At 47.3% G+C, this 17,625-nt stretch overlaps 1 long non-coding RNA gene across 1 annotated transcript; it reads left to right on the top strand.

Moving 5' to 3' along the window:
- The first annotated feature begins 3,278 nt into the window (after positions 1–3,278).
- On the top strand, positions 3,279–16,892 carry LOC139803535 (uncharacterized). Its single transcript, XR_011729037.1, has 4 exons — positions 3,279–3,441; positions 5,044–5,210; positions 16,264–16,324; positions 16,613–16,892. It is a non-coding gene; the product is annotated as an uncharacterized lncRNA (long non-coding RNA).
- Positions 16,893–17,625: the final 733 nt, after the last annotated feature.

Genomic DNA, 17,625 nt, shown 5'->3' with positions numbered 1-17,625 from the left:
TTCAGTAACCAGAGCCCTGGTTTGAAATGTCAGCGCTCGGGAGGCAGCGCTGTTGGATTTAGCACCGTGCCCTTCCCTGCTCCCAAAACACTTGGCAGAATTGCTATAAATAATCCAATAACAACAGCCAAGTAAGAGGGTACAGCCCAAGGGAAGTTAATGCAACTCGTTGCTGCTTGGGCTTGTGGGGAGAACTGGGTGCCACAGGGGACAGGGCACAGGGACATCAGGAGCTGGCACAGTGGTGATGGTCCCCATGTCCTTGGCCAAGACCTTCAGCCTCTGTGGACCCACATCGTAGTCCAGGTTCTTCTGTAAAATGGGACAAAAGTGATATCTTCTGCCAGCCCTTTGTCTGGATGAGCTGTTGGTTTCATGCTCCAGCCTGGGAGCAGCTGAGCTACACCTCGGGTTGTGGCCCTGGCTCTGGCCAGTCACTGGGACAAACAACTGAGTTTGTTCCTCTTGCCCTAACACTGGTACTGCTTTCTCAGTTTGGGTAAGACATGTCCCATGAAGCAAAGGCTGCTTCCAACCCTTCAAAATTCACCCAGCACAACACCTCCCAAACTTTGGACCTCAGGGAGCTGCCAAGGTCACAAAGTCCTTGTCTCCTCTGTCTTGTCACAGGGAGCACTGTGTTGGTGTGAGGAGCCTGTGCCCCAGCTGCAGGACACTTCCAAGAGCCTTCTGAGACACCAGTGGGCTGTACAGCACAGCTGATGAGCCAGGACATGCACAGTCATGGACAACATGTTGTGAGACAGGAGAAACTGTGACACAAAGAAGTGCCCTGTCCCATGTTGGGGTTGGGTTCCTCTGGCTGTGAGGCTCTGATTATTTTGTAGAGCACATAGGTGATGATTATAATTCTGGCACTCCTGAGGTGTCAGTAACAGGACATGGTCTTTCAGCTAGCAAAGATGCAGCATTTTGAGCTGGAGATGGGCATTTGGTACATGAGAGCTGCTTTGGCAGCAGCAGGTGCCAGCACTGATGCTCTCTGCTCTCCTGTGTAGCATTGGAATTGGGTGAGGTTCCTACTGCTGTAAATTGGTTTGAGGCATGAGACACAAAATGAGGAGTGCCGTGTGTCCTTGTTACCAGAGCAGACTTCTCAGGAAGAGAATTTGTTTTGATTCACCTTTGGGTTGTTTTGATTCACCTCTCTACAGAGGCAGAATAACCAGCAGCAGGCACCAACCCGAGGACAGCTTAAGAACAGGTCAGGATTTAGTGGAGACATGTTATTGATGTGCATTGTTGGTTGTTTTTTTGACAGGAGGTAGAAAAAGATATTAAAATACGGGTTCAGAGATATTTCAGGTGAGAGATGTTCTTCAGGTGTCCCATCCTCAGGAAGTTCATCTTTTCTCAGCAGTGCATACTGCAGCAGATCAGGTCTTGCATAGAATCCCAGACTGTCAGCTTGGAAGGGACCTCAGGGATCCTCTGGTCCAACCCTTCTAATATCGATGTTTATCTGAGATGTCTCAGCATCCCACTAAGCTGAGACTTCAAACTTTTCAAAGTGGGAGAATCCACCCCTTCCTCTGGGAGACCATTCCCATGTCTGACTGTCTTCACGGGGAAAAATTTTTCACTTATGTTCAAGCAGAATCTTCCCCAGGAGCAACTTGTGCCCATTGCCCTTTGTCTTGTCCATGGGACTCCTTATCCACAGGGAGTCTCCATCTGCTTTGTAGCTGTCTTTTAGGTACTGTAACATGGGCATAAGGTCTCCTCTAAGCCTTCTCAGGGCTGAACAAACCCAGTTGGAACCCAATGAGGAAAGAGAATTGCTCTGCCTGACACCACCTTCCCCCAGCTCTGATGGCAACTGCCCCGTTCAGAGCTGCCTCCCAGGGAATTCAAACCTGAGGAAAGGGCTGGGAGAGGCTCTGGATAAAACAGCCCTGCAGCAGCAGCCAGCAGTCTGAGGCTGAGGATGTGCACACCAATCAGCAAGAACATCCTGGTGCAGTTCATTCGGGCACTAAAACCCCAGAACTGCTCCTAGGTAAAGGAAATGGCTTTATCTATCAAGCTGCTCCCCTTGTTATTAATCATGTAGCAACTCTATCCAGGAGCTTTATGGGTGCTTCTCATTGCACAGGGACAGCTGGGCTTGAATACAAATCGATTTCCATGGCACAGCCCAGCCCTGGGGAGCAAGGCAGCTTCTGCATCAGGTGGGAGGAGATGGAGCAGGAGTCCAGAGGGTTACACACATCCTGCAAATCAGGCACTGCAGGGAAGGGCTGCACAAGTGGCTTTTGCTTGGCCAGATTCCCACATCTTCAGGATTTTTTGCTCTGTTTTGTGCTGCTGGTGTTCAAACAATACAGCAGCCTCAATACGGTGGCCTGTAAACACAAGGGATGCAGCTACCAAGTTCTAGAGAAGGTTGGAGAAAAGCTTCAGGGCTTTGACTGCCTTCCTGGGTACCTACACTTTAAACTCTTCTGGTTTCAGAGCAGAACCCAAACTTCTTACAGTATAATATTAGGAAGCAATTAAAGACCAGTGTGAGGATGCATGACATGCTGGTCAGACAGAAACCTGTTGATGTAAACACTTTGAAAATACAAAATATGTCTCTCGAATCAGTATTTTTTCTGCTCTTTTTAAAATATACCAAACATCCTCTATTAACAGAATTTTTCCCCAAACTTAACTAGCTTCTGTTTTATATCATGCTTGACAAGCTCCTAAAGATAAGACTGCTTATCCAGTTGCCTCCTGGTACATGGTCCAAACATAGGTAATAAATTGAGCAGGGTACCAAGGACTGAAAGATAATAATAAATAAAAGAGAAGTTCTTGAGATGGCAAAATCTGTGTTATTTCTAGCAAGTCTGTGTGCCAGTGATTTATGAAAAGACAGAACTCCTTCTGCTGTATAAAACTCCAAGAGAAAAAGGAGAAGTGCGGCTCTTCTCCCCCACCCCCCTCTCTCGGCACTTCGGCTTCAGCTACGGGACAGAGAAGCGGCAGGAGCGACAGACCCTACGCACCCGACTACAGCCAGAGGCCAGGGCCGGCGTACGGTGATCTTGATTACTCTCTCCTTCTTTTCTCTTCTTAACAACTCTTCTCTCCAAAGTAACTAATTGTATAAATCCTAAATAAATCCTTTTAGCTTGTTAAAATCATAAAGCCTTGTTATTTTTGTAAATTCACGCGTCGTCTATGAGTAGTGGCTGAATTTTCCTCGCAAACAAAATATAAATAATAACTCGGATCGTAACACCTGTCCAAGAGGGGCTGTCACTCAGGCCTTCCTGAAATACCCTCACTGGGTGCAAAATCATCAGCAGCCCTCATGTCACCTCCATGCAGAGCAGCAGAGGCACAGCAAGAAGGGGCTGTGGATTTTTAGTGCCTAAATCAACTTTGCTGGAAACATCTGACCTCTCTCTGCAGAGCCCTGAGAACGGGGTAAGTGGCTGCTGAACTGATCCAGTGCCCCCACTGCAACAGTCAAGGAGCTTGAGATCCTACAAAAAGGGGGCATCTACCAGGGGCATTAATTACTGGCAGCATGAGCCTTCCCTTTAAATACTTTTTGCTGGTGCTTCCTGCAGAGCAGACCTCCCCAGAATCCCACATGTCATCTCCCCATGTTGTTTCTGTTTCTTGCTAACATATGCCCAGCAGCACAGAAAAGAGCCCGTGGCATTTGCACAGGGACAACAAAGGGACTCAGCAGGTCAACTCTGCATCCCTGGGCCCCAGGTCAGCCCCCAAGCCCTCATCTCCCTGGGGTGCTGTGGGAATGAGGAGCTGCAGGCTCCCCTAATGACATGTGAAACCACCAAACCCACCTTCTCCTACCAAGCTAATAAGGGGCAAGGAGGCAAAAGCAGCTGTGTTAGCATGGCAAACACAACCACTGCCAGGAAAGGAACAGAAGAAGTTGTCAAGGGAGCAGAATAATCGAGCCTGGAGCTAATAATCAAAGCCTGGCAGGATGCTGAGGAGAGATATCTCACCCCCCTTCTGCAGGGCAGCCATGGGCTGGGGACCTCCCCTGTAAAGCCAGGGTGAGGAAGTTTGGGGTGTTCAGCCTGGAGAAGAGGAGGCTCCAGGGAGACCTTAGGGCAGCTTTCTGATCCCTGAAGGTGCTACAGGAAAGCTGGGGGAGGGCTTTGGACATGGAGGGGGTAGGGAGAGGACAAGGGAAATGGGTTAAAACTTGGAGAGGGGAGATTGAGGTTGGACATGAGGAGGAAATTCTTTCATTTGAGGGTGGTGAGATGCTAGCCCAGGGTGCCCAGAGAAGCTGTGGCTGCCCCATCCCTGTTCCAGCCCAGGTTGGATGGGGCTTGGAGCATCCTGGGCTGGTGGGAGTTTTTCCCTGACCATGGCAGGAGTGGCACTGGGTGAGCTTTAAGGTCCCTTCCAACCCAAACCAGTCTGGGATTCTATGATCCATAAAATAATTAAATGGTAGAGACAAGGTAACCATCCTTGTGGGACCTGGTTACAACACTCTTCTGAACACAAACCTGGATTCCCAGGTCACAGGTGGGAGATTCATCACCTGGAAAGTTTTTCATCTAATTAACACATAATATGTTGAACCTGCAACACAGTAATACCTTAACTCTAATTAATCTTGTGATATCAAGGATCACACTATCCTCACTGTCACCATGGTCTTCACACTGACAGACAAGCAACGTGCAAGCCCTTTGCAAAGCACATGCAAACAATTGATGAACACATAAAACTTTAAATTAATTGAGAAGCACAGATACAACCAGAGGAAAAATTCTGACAGCTGAAAATGCACCTTGGCACCTCAAAGCCCTAAAAAGAGTAACTATCAAAGCTACTTGGCATCCTTCCACTCCAGCTAGAGTTGGTTTACCTGTTTTTTTTTAAATCATTACTGGAGACCTAGTAAAATTGGTTTTTATTCTGCAAGAGTCCCAGGAGGCAGGCAATGCTTCCCAGCAGGGCATGGCCAGCTCAGCAAGCCTGTACCTTTTTAAGCCTGTACCTTCTTCACTTCTTATTTTCTGATTTCTTTCCCAGAAACTGATGAAAACATTTTCTTCTCAAAAGCCTTCCTGGAATAACCTGTTCTCCCCATCTTACTTGGAAGGAATAAGAACATCTGATTTGGTGCAGGCTGAAGTCAGTAATCTGATATGATTTGCCAGCCCTTTGCAGAAGAAGGCAGGCACTGGGAGAGCTGGAAGGTAAATATCCACTGCCAAATTTTCAGATGAGGGAGGAATTTCCTAAGGGAGCGAATCAGCACAGTGAATGTCAGTCTGTAAAAACCAGGTTGCTACTTTTCAGCTTTCTCTGCACAGAGGGAGCACAGAACTGGAGAGCTGTAGGCACCAAGTTTGATGTCTGAATGACAGCAGACAAGAGATGCTGGAATCATAAGGAGGCTCCTTGAGTGATGAACAAGGCCTGAAAATCACAGGGAGTTGGAGGCAAAGGAGTGAAAGCATTAAAAAAGGCTGGCTGAAAATCTACTCCCTTGAGACTGTGCAATGAGAAGGCAGATTTCAGAAGAATGCATAGAGAAGTTATTGAGACTTGTAAGCATGGGGTAATTTTTCTTTACTTACATAAAAATAAAATAAAATATATATATTAAAAAAGGACCCACTGACCTTGTCTTGATGCTCCAGGGGGCAGGGAAAGTGTGAGCCTCACCTGCTGCCAGATTGCTGCAGATTACTGGCAGGATCCTCAGCAGACTGAGGACAATGCCAGAGGAAGGGAGCAATCCCCCTGCTCTGTTATCCCTTGTGGGGCTGAGGCTCAGTGCTGGGATTTGAGAGGGGTTTGCAGCTGTGCACATGGGGCTGAGAGGGATACAGGGGACAGTGGAGAGAGGCAATGGCTGTGTCACTGTCACTGATGTGGAGCAAGAGGATAAGGGACAATGGCTTCAAACTTGAAGAGGGGAGATTGAGGTTGGACATTAGGAAGCAATTCTGAGGGTTCTGAGGGTGGCAGGGTTCTGAGGGTGCTGAGCCCCTGTCCCAGGGTGCCCAGAGAAGCTGTGGCTGCCCCATCCCTGTTCCAGCCCAGGTTGGATGGGGCTTGGAGCACTCTGGGCTATGGGAGGTGTCCCTTCCAACCCAAATCAGTCTGGGGTTCTATGAATTTGGTGTCTCAGACCATGACATGGGGTGAAGAATGGTGAAACTTAAAATAGCAGCACCAGCAATCCTGTCTCTCAGTCCTTGGTTTTCTCTCCCTGCTGTCTGTTTTCTGGAGGTTTGGGGTGCCCCAGGTCATTGTTTTCAAGGTTTCTATCCCAGTCTGGATCCTATTTTGCACAACAGTAGCTGGAGTTCAAAGTGGTGCCTGGGAGCTAGGGGTGCCAGAGTATTACAGTAAAATATGTAATCACAAATCAGAGAACTAGTGAGGAAGTCAGCAACTTGTTATAAACCTATGCTAAATTCAGGCCACCAAGTCTGAGGTGTAAACATCCATATATGATTGCTGCATCTTAATTTTCTTTTTTTTTTAAAATCTTATTTATTTCATATGAGGTAACAGGGAGTGTGCCCCCCTGAAATGAGGAGGGCATCTACTGAGAGCAAACTGCTGCCACAGCGCTTGGTGAGACCAGCAAGGTGGGAGTGCAGTAGAAAAGGGATATTCCTTATGTTTAATGTTGGTCCAGTTTACAGCCTGAACAGTGGAAAGAAAATACAACAAACTGCTATTATCTGTAGTCCCAACCCATCACTGCTCAGACTCACAGGCTGGGTTATCTGCTTAAAACAAATGTCATTAACAACCTCTCAGTTCACTGTTAGGATCAGCCAGTATCTGCCCCTTCTCAGCACCTCTGCTCATCCTCCCCTGCTCCGCAGGCCCAGGTCTGGGGGGTGACCCAGGGCCTTTTCTTCCTCCTCTTTGCCAGAACTGGGACCTTCATGTTGGCTTCTGTCTTTCCACCTTAGTCTGCTTGCATTTGGTAGAATCACAGAATGTTCTGGGTTGGAAGGGACCTCAAAGATTATCAAGATCCAACCCCCCTGCATGGGCAGGGAACCTCTGAAACACTGCCAGGGAGGAAAAGTTTTATACATTTTATTTTTACGTTATCTTCTTTCCACTTGGTTTCTAGGGCTTTTTTGTTTGGTTTGGTTTTGGTTTTGTTTGTTCATTTTGCCTTTCTAAATCTGGTTTTACCTGAGTAACATGAAGTTGCTCTCCTGAAGTGGCCACTGCCCAGCATCCCCACCTGTGATGTGGCTGCAGTCTGGGGCTCAGCCCCTCCTGTTCCTGCACTCTGCCATCCACATTTTATTGCAGAGTCAGAGACCATGCAGCCCACATCCAGCAGCTCCTTGCTATTGCCCTAAACTACAGCAAACCTAAACCATGTTTATTAATCATAGAAGCAATTATTGTTTATTTATTACTAATTACCTAAACAATAATTATCACAGCTGCTATAAGCTAACACCAGCTCAGGGCACAGCAAGCCCAGACAATTGCTGAGGCTTTGCAGTGCCAGGTCCATCTGAAGACTGTGACCTTCAGCAGCACCAGTAAAACTTACTGGTTGCTTATTGGGTACTAAGAAAGTCAATGTCCACTCCTTAGGGCCAGGCTGCTGCCTTTACATCCACAGCAAGAAGTCTGGGAAATCTGGGGCAAAAAAAGATCTGTATAGAGTGGACTGAGTATAATTTTCTTGCTTAGGTCAGACTCTTTGCAAAGAAGGGACAGAGGATCTAGAAAAGAGTGAAAAAATAAACTGAAATATTGCTGTTGGGTAAAAACTTATTTCCCTCCCTTCCATCGCTCACTTTGACTTGTCACCTCTGGGCACCTCTCCCCCATCACCACAAGCACCAGCAGACACCAGGATGCCCAGATTTGCTTCTGAGCTTGTCAAGCACATTGCAGGATGCTGTGAGGCACATTGCAGGTTGTTGTAAGGAAAAGTGCAGGTTGTTGTGAGGCACATTGCAGGTTGTTGTAAGGCACATTGCAGGATGCTGGGAGGCACACTGCCTTACAAGACTTCCCCCCACCAAAGTATCAGCTGTTGGTTATTGCTGCTCCTCTGGAGGCTGCAGCTCCAGCTGTGGAGACAGCCAAGGGGATGAGAGTGCTCAGAGTCCTTGCAGAGTCCTGTGATCTTGGTTAATTCCAGGCCCTGATAAATCTGGCTGCAGTTAACCATGAAGAGGCTGTGATGAGGAGCACTGGGACAGTCCCTTCCCATGGCTGTGTCCTGGGACCTTCTCCAAATGAACCACTGGGTCCCAGGCATTTGTAGGAAACATCTCATTCCTATTGACAGTAATGAAAATAGAGAGAAAGCTGAGGAAATCCTGAAGACCAACCCTGCAGAATCTCCTCAGGCTTTGATTTCCTGTGATCAGCTTGGCCATGTGGAGGTGTTCAGCCAGGCAGCTGTTACCTGACAGAGCTTTCACAAATCCCCTGATGCTCATCACAAGTGGATCACAGGAGGACTCCTGCAGCTCAGGGGTATTTTTAGCTTCAGATTCTGACATGTCAGGCACCAAACAGAGGCAGGAGGAATGGATGTGATGGCGAGCATCAGTCAGGCTCTGAAGAGCAAAGGCATACAATGTGAAGTTCTCTGCTACCCTGTAGGATGGATCATCCTGGCTTCTTGACAATGACAAATAATATGGTTAAAGGAAAACAGGAGATGCTCACTGATACTGTGATCAAGTTGGTTACACAGGAGTTGCTAGAAAAAACTTAGCTATGGATAAACTTTGAACTAAAGCAGAGAACAGGCTACTGGCTTATTTCTAGCCAATTAATTCCTAGCCTTGGGTTTTCTAAATTTGACCCTGAATAAGGATTTTAATCAAAGAAGACGGCCTCAGGTTTCCTAAGAAATTAATTGCTCCCAGAATTGAAGCCAAATGCTCCCAGGATCCCTCCTGCAGAAGGATTCAGTGCTCACATTTCATAGAGGCAGGACCTAAACTGCAAACCTCCCAGGCAAAGGTCCCTGTTCTCAGGGCACTCAGCATCTCCATGGCTGAGGGTTCTGTAAATAACCTCCTGCTTGTCTGGCACGGGCTGGTTCTAACTGGCAAAGCACAGGAGATGTGGTCATCAGAACTTCATCTGTGCTTGGCTGATTTAAAGGATCCACATAGAGCCAGGAGCCCCAACATCTTTGTTGGGCTGAGCTGCCTTTCCTCAGGCCTGAGGGATCATTTACCTGTCTGGAAATGCAGCAAACCCAGGGCTGGGGGGGGATATAGAAAACCAGGTGGTAGAGAGAACAAAACATTTCAACTGATTTAGAGCAGGAAAGACACAAGATGGCACAAGTAGCATTTCAAGGATGTTCTGAAGTTGAGAAGAGAGTAATTCCGGCACTGCCTTAAAGCCACCACCCCCTGACTGGGGAACACTGAGGAGCACAATTGCACTAGAAATCCCTGGGCTTGCCCAAGGAAGGTGCTTGTGTAGTAGCTCATCTGGGTATCAGTCAGCCATAGGAAGCATCCTAAACTTGTGTGCAGAGGCTGGGTTATTTTAAGGACCACTAGAAGCTTCAAATGAGCTCTTTGCTATCAGGAGGTGCTGCCACAAGTGGCTTCCTGACCTGGGTCTGCTTTGCAGTTCTCTGGGGATCTGCACTCATAGCCTGTGATCAGCATAGTCTCCTAACACATGGACAGAGTGCTGGTACCAAGAACTACAACGTGCTTGTTGCCTGATCCCTCTGTGGAAATTCCACAGGGTGGGATAGGGATTTCAGTGCTTGAGGAAGGGTGTGGGAAGGATCCAACAGAGCTTGGACAGTGGTAAATATCTCCTGGTGTTGTCACAGTTCTGCCAACTGCTGAGCATGCTGGATCCCCCCAAAGTCAGCAGGAGCTGAGACTTGGTTTTGCTCAGAATCCAAAGGTATCCCAGGGGCTGGGGCTATGGGTTCTGTGCCCACTGGGACCCTGGCCCAGAGCTTTCTCCCCAGTCTGTATGGGCAGCCACAGAGTCCCAGGCAAACCCTGGCTCTAATATCCTGGGGATCTCAAGCAGCTCAGGGATTGAGCAGAGATTTTTAGCTCTGACTGCTCTTTGCATCTTGCAGTCCTGGAATGGATCTTCTCGTTGGAGAGAAGTCATCAAGTCAACAAAAACAGCTTTCCCAAGCCATGCTGGCACATCAGACATCACCTCCCCATCACACTCCTCTCTCCTACCCTTCTTCTGGTGTCCCAGGACTCTGTGCTTTGATTTCTGCATTGCCAAGGATATGTTTCTGCTGCTGCTGTTCACGGGAGCTTCAGCACTTCAGCTGAGCCAAAATATTACTCTGCTTGCCACCCTCTGTAGCAGAAGTTTGCTTGAATTAAACTGTTTGTTTCCCATTGCTTTTGTGCTATTTGGTTGCTCAATTTAACAAGAAGAATTTTTCAATTCTTTATGTTGGAGCACCAGGCTGAGTCCCCACCCCTGCTGCTGTTTCTTTATTGCCTTCCTCCCACCCCACCAACCAAGCCTCAGTGCCAGCTGCTCCTGTCTTCTCAGTTGATCATCTCACCTCTTTTGCTGGGTCTTGTGGACCCTGTGAGAGTCTGGCAAATGTGGGGCTGTGCCATAGCTTCATGTAAACCCAGCAAAAGCAGCTTTCCTACTGCTCTGGTTGTGTCCTGCTGCAGGGTCAAATGGTTTTGTAGCATTGGCCCTTCGCATGAATTTCAGAGGTTTGATATTTTTAGGGAGCTGTTATTAAGCTTTACATTTGAGGAGTGTCTGCCTCTCTGAGGTGACACAGGGAGCTATAGGAGACAGCTTCCATTCCAGAAGGGGAACAAGAGGCTCCTGATGCCATGGAGCTCCCCGTCCCACGTCCCATGTGCTCACAGCAGGGACCAGGCTGTCCCCAGCTTGTCCTCAGCAGCCTCACCAAGGGCTGCCCCAAAGCTCAGCCTGGACCAAAGGTGACCAACACACTCCCGCCCTACAAGCCCCATGCTGGAAATGCACCCTTAGCAGAGGCTCCCAAGCTTTCAGCACCAAAACACCACCTGTTTCCTCAGACACTCCACAGAAAAGCCATAACTTCCCCAACTGCAAGATGCTTCTGACTCAGGAAACACTCAGGACAGCATCCAGTGTGACTGGGAGGTACCTCTGTGTAACCAGCCTGCCTTCCAACCACACACACACTGCCTTGGGGCTCTGTTCTCCTAATGCTGCTCAGGAAGTTCCCCAATTGCCTCTTCAGAGCAGTGTGCCTGGCCAGTGGAAAACAGCTGGAGAGGAGATGGAGAGGAGATGGAGAGGAGATGGAGAAGAGATGGAGAAGAGCAGGAGAGGATGAGCAGAGAAGGAGCAGACGCTTGCCGAAAGCCCCAGCTCAGTCCTGCCCAGGTGTTAAGGTCCTAATTATGTTGACAGCCCAGCCAGAGCCAGAATAACCAGTTTCTTCATTCAGCAAGGACCTCAGCCCATCAGTAATCCCTTCCAGCTCCTGGGTCAGCAACCCCCCCCAGCAAACCCTTCCCCTCCACCCCCACAGTGATGAGCTGGGGGGGGGTTGCAGGGACACATGTGAAATGTCAGCACAGATGGAGGTTAAGCTGCCTTCACCTAACGTCAAACCCACCATCTGCTTCTCTCCTGTGTGGCTTTAATCAGATTTTCTCAACCAAAAAAAAAGAGTTAAAAAAAAAAATACAAAAAGAAGGGAGAGGCCTTGGGAGGGCACTGAGCACCCGGGTCCCATGGCCTTTCTGTGCTCATGTGGAGGGGCCCAGGGAGCTGCAAGGGGCTCATCTTGACATTTGGTACCAAAAGGCTCTGTGGGGCTGCCTCTCCAAAGGCAGAACTTGCCAGGAGCAAGCCACGAACCCTACTTACTGTCAAAGTGGACCTTGTCCTCACATGACTGGTGGTGTTTCTTTAAGAAAAAAATCAGGGAAAAAAAAAAGCTTTCAGCTGATGAGATTTAGCCAGATCCTGCTTGGTTCCCATATTGATTCTTGCACTCTCCAGAGCAATGTGCTTCAGAAGACAAGTGGAGAGCAACAGAAAATAAGGAATGAAGAGTTTGCTCCACAGCCACAGCTGCATTTCCGTCTTGTCTTTCCTTGCCCGCCCAAGCCAAATATGTTGAAAGCCTTTGCTAGGTCAAGGAAAGATAATTTGAAGCAAGATTGTACTTTTTGTAAGATGACTGGTTGACCATTAACCTAAAAGATAAGCTACATGAAAGAGGTTTTTGACACAGCTCCCAAATCCCAGTTCAGGGTGTGGACAGGGCTTGTCTCCTCCCAGCAGTGACATTATTAACAACCACCAAGCCCTTGATCTACCATAATCTCCAAGACTTCCACTCAGACCTGCTCATCAGCTTCCTGTTCCCCATCTTGAATTAATCTAGCTGGCTATCCCTTTCCAGGTGTACTTATCCCTTTCAAGGAGCATCTCATTTTTTCAAATCATCTCCAGCTCAGCTGTGAACCTCATTTGTGAGTCCAGTCACCCCAGACACAGCCCTTCTGAAGCACTGGTGTCAGCCAGCTTGAGAAGTGTTCCATCACTGGGCCCATTAATGAAAGTGCTGCAAGTTCAGTCCATATAGTCAGCTCCCTGCTTTGACAGTAATCTGTCAATGATTGCTCCATCTATAATTTTCTAGCCAGTTTTGCAAGCACCTAATAATATATTCACCTAGGAGAGATTTTTCTAGCTCATGAGGGTGTCGTGGAAGACAATCTCTAAAGCCTTCCAAAAATTAAGATCTATTGCATCGTCTGTTCCTGCTCTGTCCACAAGGCTTTTTGCACTGTCATAAATTAAATTAGATTGCTTTGACATATTTGTTCCTGACAAATGTATACAGACTGCTTCTCAGCTCTTTGTGCTCTTCTGTGAGCTCACAGATGCAGTGTCTGACTATCTAGTCCAGGGTTTGCTGAAAACTGAAGTCCTACAGCTCTGTAAGGGGAGCTCCTAACTTTCTGCCTCCTTACTTAACATTTCTAAGATCTACATTTAAAAATTTTTACTGTCTTTCGAGTTTTCCAGTACCTTACAGTCCCTCAGTAAATTCATAAAACTAAGAGCCAGTGCTTCCAAGATCTCATCAGCTTCTGCCATAGCTACCACACAGCAAAGTTTACTAAGACAAAGCCAAATAAGATCATTTGCATTTTTGCAGGCACCTCTTGAGCCATGTTTCTCCAGTATTTGCTGTTTAGGTGTTGAAGCTCAGGGAACCTTACAGGCTGCTGAGGACCCCACTGTAATCCAACGTGCAGTCCAGTCACGACTCTGGGTTCTTCAGACCTTTCCAAACCCACTAAAAATCATGGTTTCACACAGCTACCTCCATCCAAGTTCTTTTCAGTCCATGTCATCCTCTTTTCTGTACATAATGCTGGAATTTGAGGTCATCCTCAAGCACCCTGAGCATATCTCACCTAGTATTGCTAGTGCTCCTTGCACAAAAGATATTCCCCCCAGGCTCCCTGTTCCTGAAGTGCACAGGGAGATGTATCCCAGGTCCTCCTTGCACTGCTTGGACCTGTGGACTCTTTGCTAGAACCTTGTGCCCACTCCCCAGCTCCAGATGTTTCTGCTTTGTGTTTCCTACAGGGCCATCTCAGTGCAAGTTCTGAGGTCTCCAAGCATGGGGAGATGAATTTGCTGCCGTGGGATGCTCTGAGGTTTTTACCAGATGGACAAAGAGCCCACTATAAAGTTCTAAACTTCCATAAGCACCTTTGATGCCTGCCCCACCACTCTGAGATCCATTTCCATAACTGCAGACCTGTCACAGGTCATTTGTCAGAGACAATCACATTGCCCTTCTGCTTTGAAGAAGATTGAGGAGGTTTAAATCTCCTTTATTTGATAAACTAAATAGCATGTCTGTGTTTATAACTTTCCTGTAGCTTTCACTTGTACTTTTATGTTTGTGTGTGCAGGTAAAAAAAAGAAAAGAGTGTACAGCATTTTGGGTGTATTTCTTGGATTATGCTGAAGATTTTGCCTCTCATTTTCTCCTGATCAAGCCATGGCCATGGTAATCAGGATCGCTCCTAGATTTCCCTTAAGCCTGGTTGATATTCATGAAGCTCATTGCCTTCCTTTACAAACTATTTTGGTAAGAAGAGTTCCTTAGCAAGGCACAGTTCTTATGTATGGCATCGGAAGTTCCACTAGGAGATGAAGGAAATTATCTCCATAATAAGAACAAAAGAAAAGATTTAATTTTGCAAGAAAAAAACCAAACCAAACCAAAACAACAAACTCCCCATAACTGCAATAATGAAGAAGAGTATTTACAAATGAAAAATGGTACATGTTAATAGAAATTCCTGCTATCTTTAAGGGTCCTCTGAAAGCTGATTACCTGTGTTGACCTGTACCTAAAGCTATTGACAAAGATAAGCAGGGGCAGTCAGTCATCAGTTCAGATTTGGTTCTAATAGTTTGAATTAGATGGACCAAATGAGCTGGAATTATCCACTAAACCAGCAAAATCTGCTTGTCCTTGGCTTTAATGCTTGATTAATACTGACAAGCTGAAGGATGTAAAGCCCTCCCTCTCTCTGGCCCTGCAGCTGATGGGGATGTGCCTGTGCCCCTGTCCCCTGTGCCATCTGCTGAGGACACGGGGTGGGACTGAGGGGCCAAGGGTCCCATCCCAGAGCTGGGAGTGGAGGTGCAGGGAGGGATTTGTGTGCTCCCCTCTCTGCAGCCAGCACTAAAAAATCCTGGTGGATGCAAGAGCAACATGCTTGGGAAGTTCCCTCCTCTGTAGAACTTGGATTGCTGGTATTTTTCACCTAAAATTTTCATAGATGAGCCGTATACCTCCCAGCCCCCCACCCCCCCACCTCCGAAAAGTAGAGCACCAATCCAGATTTCAAAAAGCTGTAATTTCAGAGAGTTCTGAGTTTATGGTTTGGTTATAAGAAATAAAAGCCAGACCCTCTGACTTAAAGACCACCCAAGCTGACTGTAGAACATCTTCTTTTCTGCTCCCTGCAGTCAGCCCAAGCCTGTAGTCATCTTCCAGGGCTCTGCTCCAGAAGAAATGTGTTTTTTTGTGACACGTTAGATCCAAGTCATAAAATACAGCTTTCTTGAGCTTGCCAGTAAAACTACACTGCTCTGGGTCCTGGACACCTCTTCATCCAGCCTCCAAATCAAAGCTGAAGATAGGAACTTGTTCTGAAAGCAATGGGAAAGCAATGATATGCCTCTGAAATTACAACCCCCTATATTTGCTGATGAAGAAACACAGGCAGGCAGACCTCAGCCTGGCCTCTGGCTTCTGGCTGTGCTTGCTGTTATCCTGCTCCCAGTCTTGGATCCCTGCAGGTGGAAAACCAAAGCTAAAATTCCTACCTCTCACCTCCTCCACCTGGCCAGGCTTTGGGTTGGGAAGGGAACTGGTGCAGTTTTTTGAGGAACACGGAATGGGTGGGGAGAACAGCATCCTCAGGACAGGGTGTCCCTACAGCCCCCAGCAGGACCTCATGGTGTCCTCTGTTTGCAGACACAACACAGCTTCTCCCAGAATCAGCAGCAGAGCTCAAGCATGAAATCAAAAAATTGTGTCTGAGAGGGAATTCTGAGTGAAACAAATCTTGTGTACAACAGGTGACAGAATGGAAACTGTTCTAGAAAAATAGCTCTTTAGCATGGACCTTAAATGAGTTCAAGTTAAGGGTTCAGATTCCCAAAAGTTTGCGGTTGGGCTTTCCAAAGCCTCTTTTCCCCTATGCCACCCCTCCCTATGCATCCAGCTCCTTCCTGCAGGCCCTGGGGCCATCAAGGATTCCAATTGTAGATTTTTCTTTCTGCCTGGATTTCCATTCCCCTCTCCCTGCTGCTCACTGGGATCACAGGGTCCAACCCACCCTTCCCAGTGACCTGTGAGGAACTCTGAAGTGTGTGGAAACCCCTTTCCCTCTGACCCCACACAAACCTGCAATGTTTTTGCAAGAGGAAGAGGATGAAAGGTGCTGGGTGACTGTGCTGGGCCACTTCTCTCTTTCCAGACCAAGAAGAACAGTGGTGTTGTTTGGGTTCTAAACCTCAGTGGGATGTTCTGGTGGGGCTGCACAATGATGAAATGGCTGTTGGGGTTGAGAAAAATCCCCTTTCATTTCCCAGCCCTGTGCAGGGCAGTGAGCAGCTGCCATGATCTGGATGCAGACCAAGGTAATTGCTTCACCCTCAGGCACTGAAATTTTCCAGAAAGCCATTTCTGAAAATCCGTTCTGATCTTGTTGCCTGCAGGAACAAGCCTAAGCTGACAGCATGGACAAGCTGACTGATGAAATTCTGACTAATTTCTAAGGTAATTTGTAGGTTTCCTGGTTTGGGGGGGGTGAAACGTGATGTGTGCATCCCCTTGTCCCAGTTCTCCTCTGGTGGAAAGGGCTGGGCTGGCAGTGCTGATGTGATGGGCTTGGTCTGCTCAGATGAGAGCAGAGCCCAGGTTCTCAAGGCTGGAGAGAGAGCTGCCAGAGGCTCCGATGAAGGCACATTCCTGTGATGGAATGCAGAAGAGTGGGATGAGACAGCAAGGGGTGGACTCAGGACTCCTCTGAGCTATCAACCTCACCACTTCCCTGCCTCACAACAGTGCTGATGATCCTGGGGATGGCTGAAGCCTCTGGAGAAGGAGTAGAGATCACAGAATGGCTTAAGTTGGGAAGGACCTTAGGGATCATTGACTCCAAACTCCCAAGATCAGACATCAGCAAAGGAAGAGAACAAGGTTTCAGGAAAGATCTTCTCCTTACTTCCCCAAGACATCCTCCAAGGTAGAGCCAGCAGTGTTTCCAGTCTAGGACATTGAAGAACTTAAACAATTTTTGAACAGCAGAAATAAACTTCTTGGTGGATAGTTTGTGTTAAGGTGATGGGAGAACTTATGATGTGGAACATTTTGCCACAGGAACATCATAAAAATATTGGTTAAAGTTACTGGGCCAAAAAATGTATTTGATTGCTGGGCTGCTCTGGACATAATTTGTCTTCCAGTTCAAAAGAAAGACAGATCTTTTGTGTTCATGTGAAAAGGAAAAGCTGAAAACAGAATCACTGAAGATGTGTTTCTCCTCTTAAAAATATCAATACAAACCTTGAATACAAAAAATAAAAGGAGTAATTTCAACTAGGAAAAAGTGTTACTCAGAAAATGTCAGAACTGAATGTTGAGAATAATTCAAAGGAATCATTCAACACTGAGGTGAAAAAATATCTCCATGTTGCCAGATACATTCTCTGCCCTACAGACAGCATGAAAATTTTAGCTGTTTCTAATGAAATACTTGGCAGTGACTGTGCCAACACCAGCAGTGTCTGAGCTGGGACCCAAACTCAGTGACCTGGGCATGGGCTGAGCCTGGAGGCTGAGCCAGAGGCATCTCCACGGCCACCAGAGAAATAAGGACAAGGTGGTTTTGAGGCAGTTTGGTACCAGCCTCCAACTCCTGGGGTTTTCCAGAGGGATCAGGAAAATAACAAGGAAAGGAGTTTCTGTGGAAAAAGAACAGGTGATTTTTTGCTTTTCTTTGGAATCTTCACAGATTTCCATGCATGCCAGAGCCTGGAAAATGAGCTGGGCTTGGGGAAGCCCTGTCAGAGTCACTA

Source organism: Heliangelus exortis, chromosome 16 (genome assembly GCF_036169615.1).
Source record: "Heliangelus exortis chromosome 16, bHelExo1.hap1, whole genome shotgun sequence".
NCBI classification, from domain to species: Eukaryota; Metazoa; Chordata; class Aves; order Apodiformes; family Trochilidae; genus Heliangelus; species Heliangelus exortis.
Note: the sequence above shows the minus strand (reverse complement) of the source record. Positions and strands in the feature narration are given on the sequence as shown.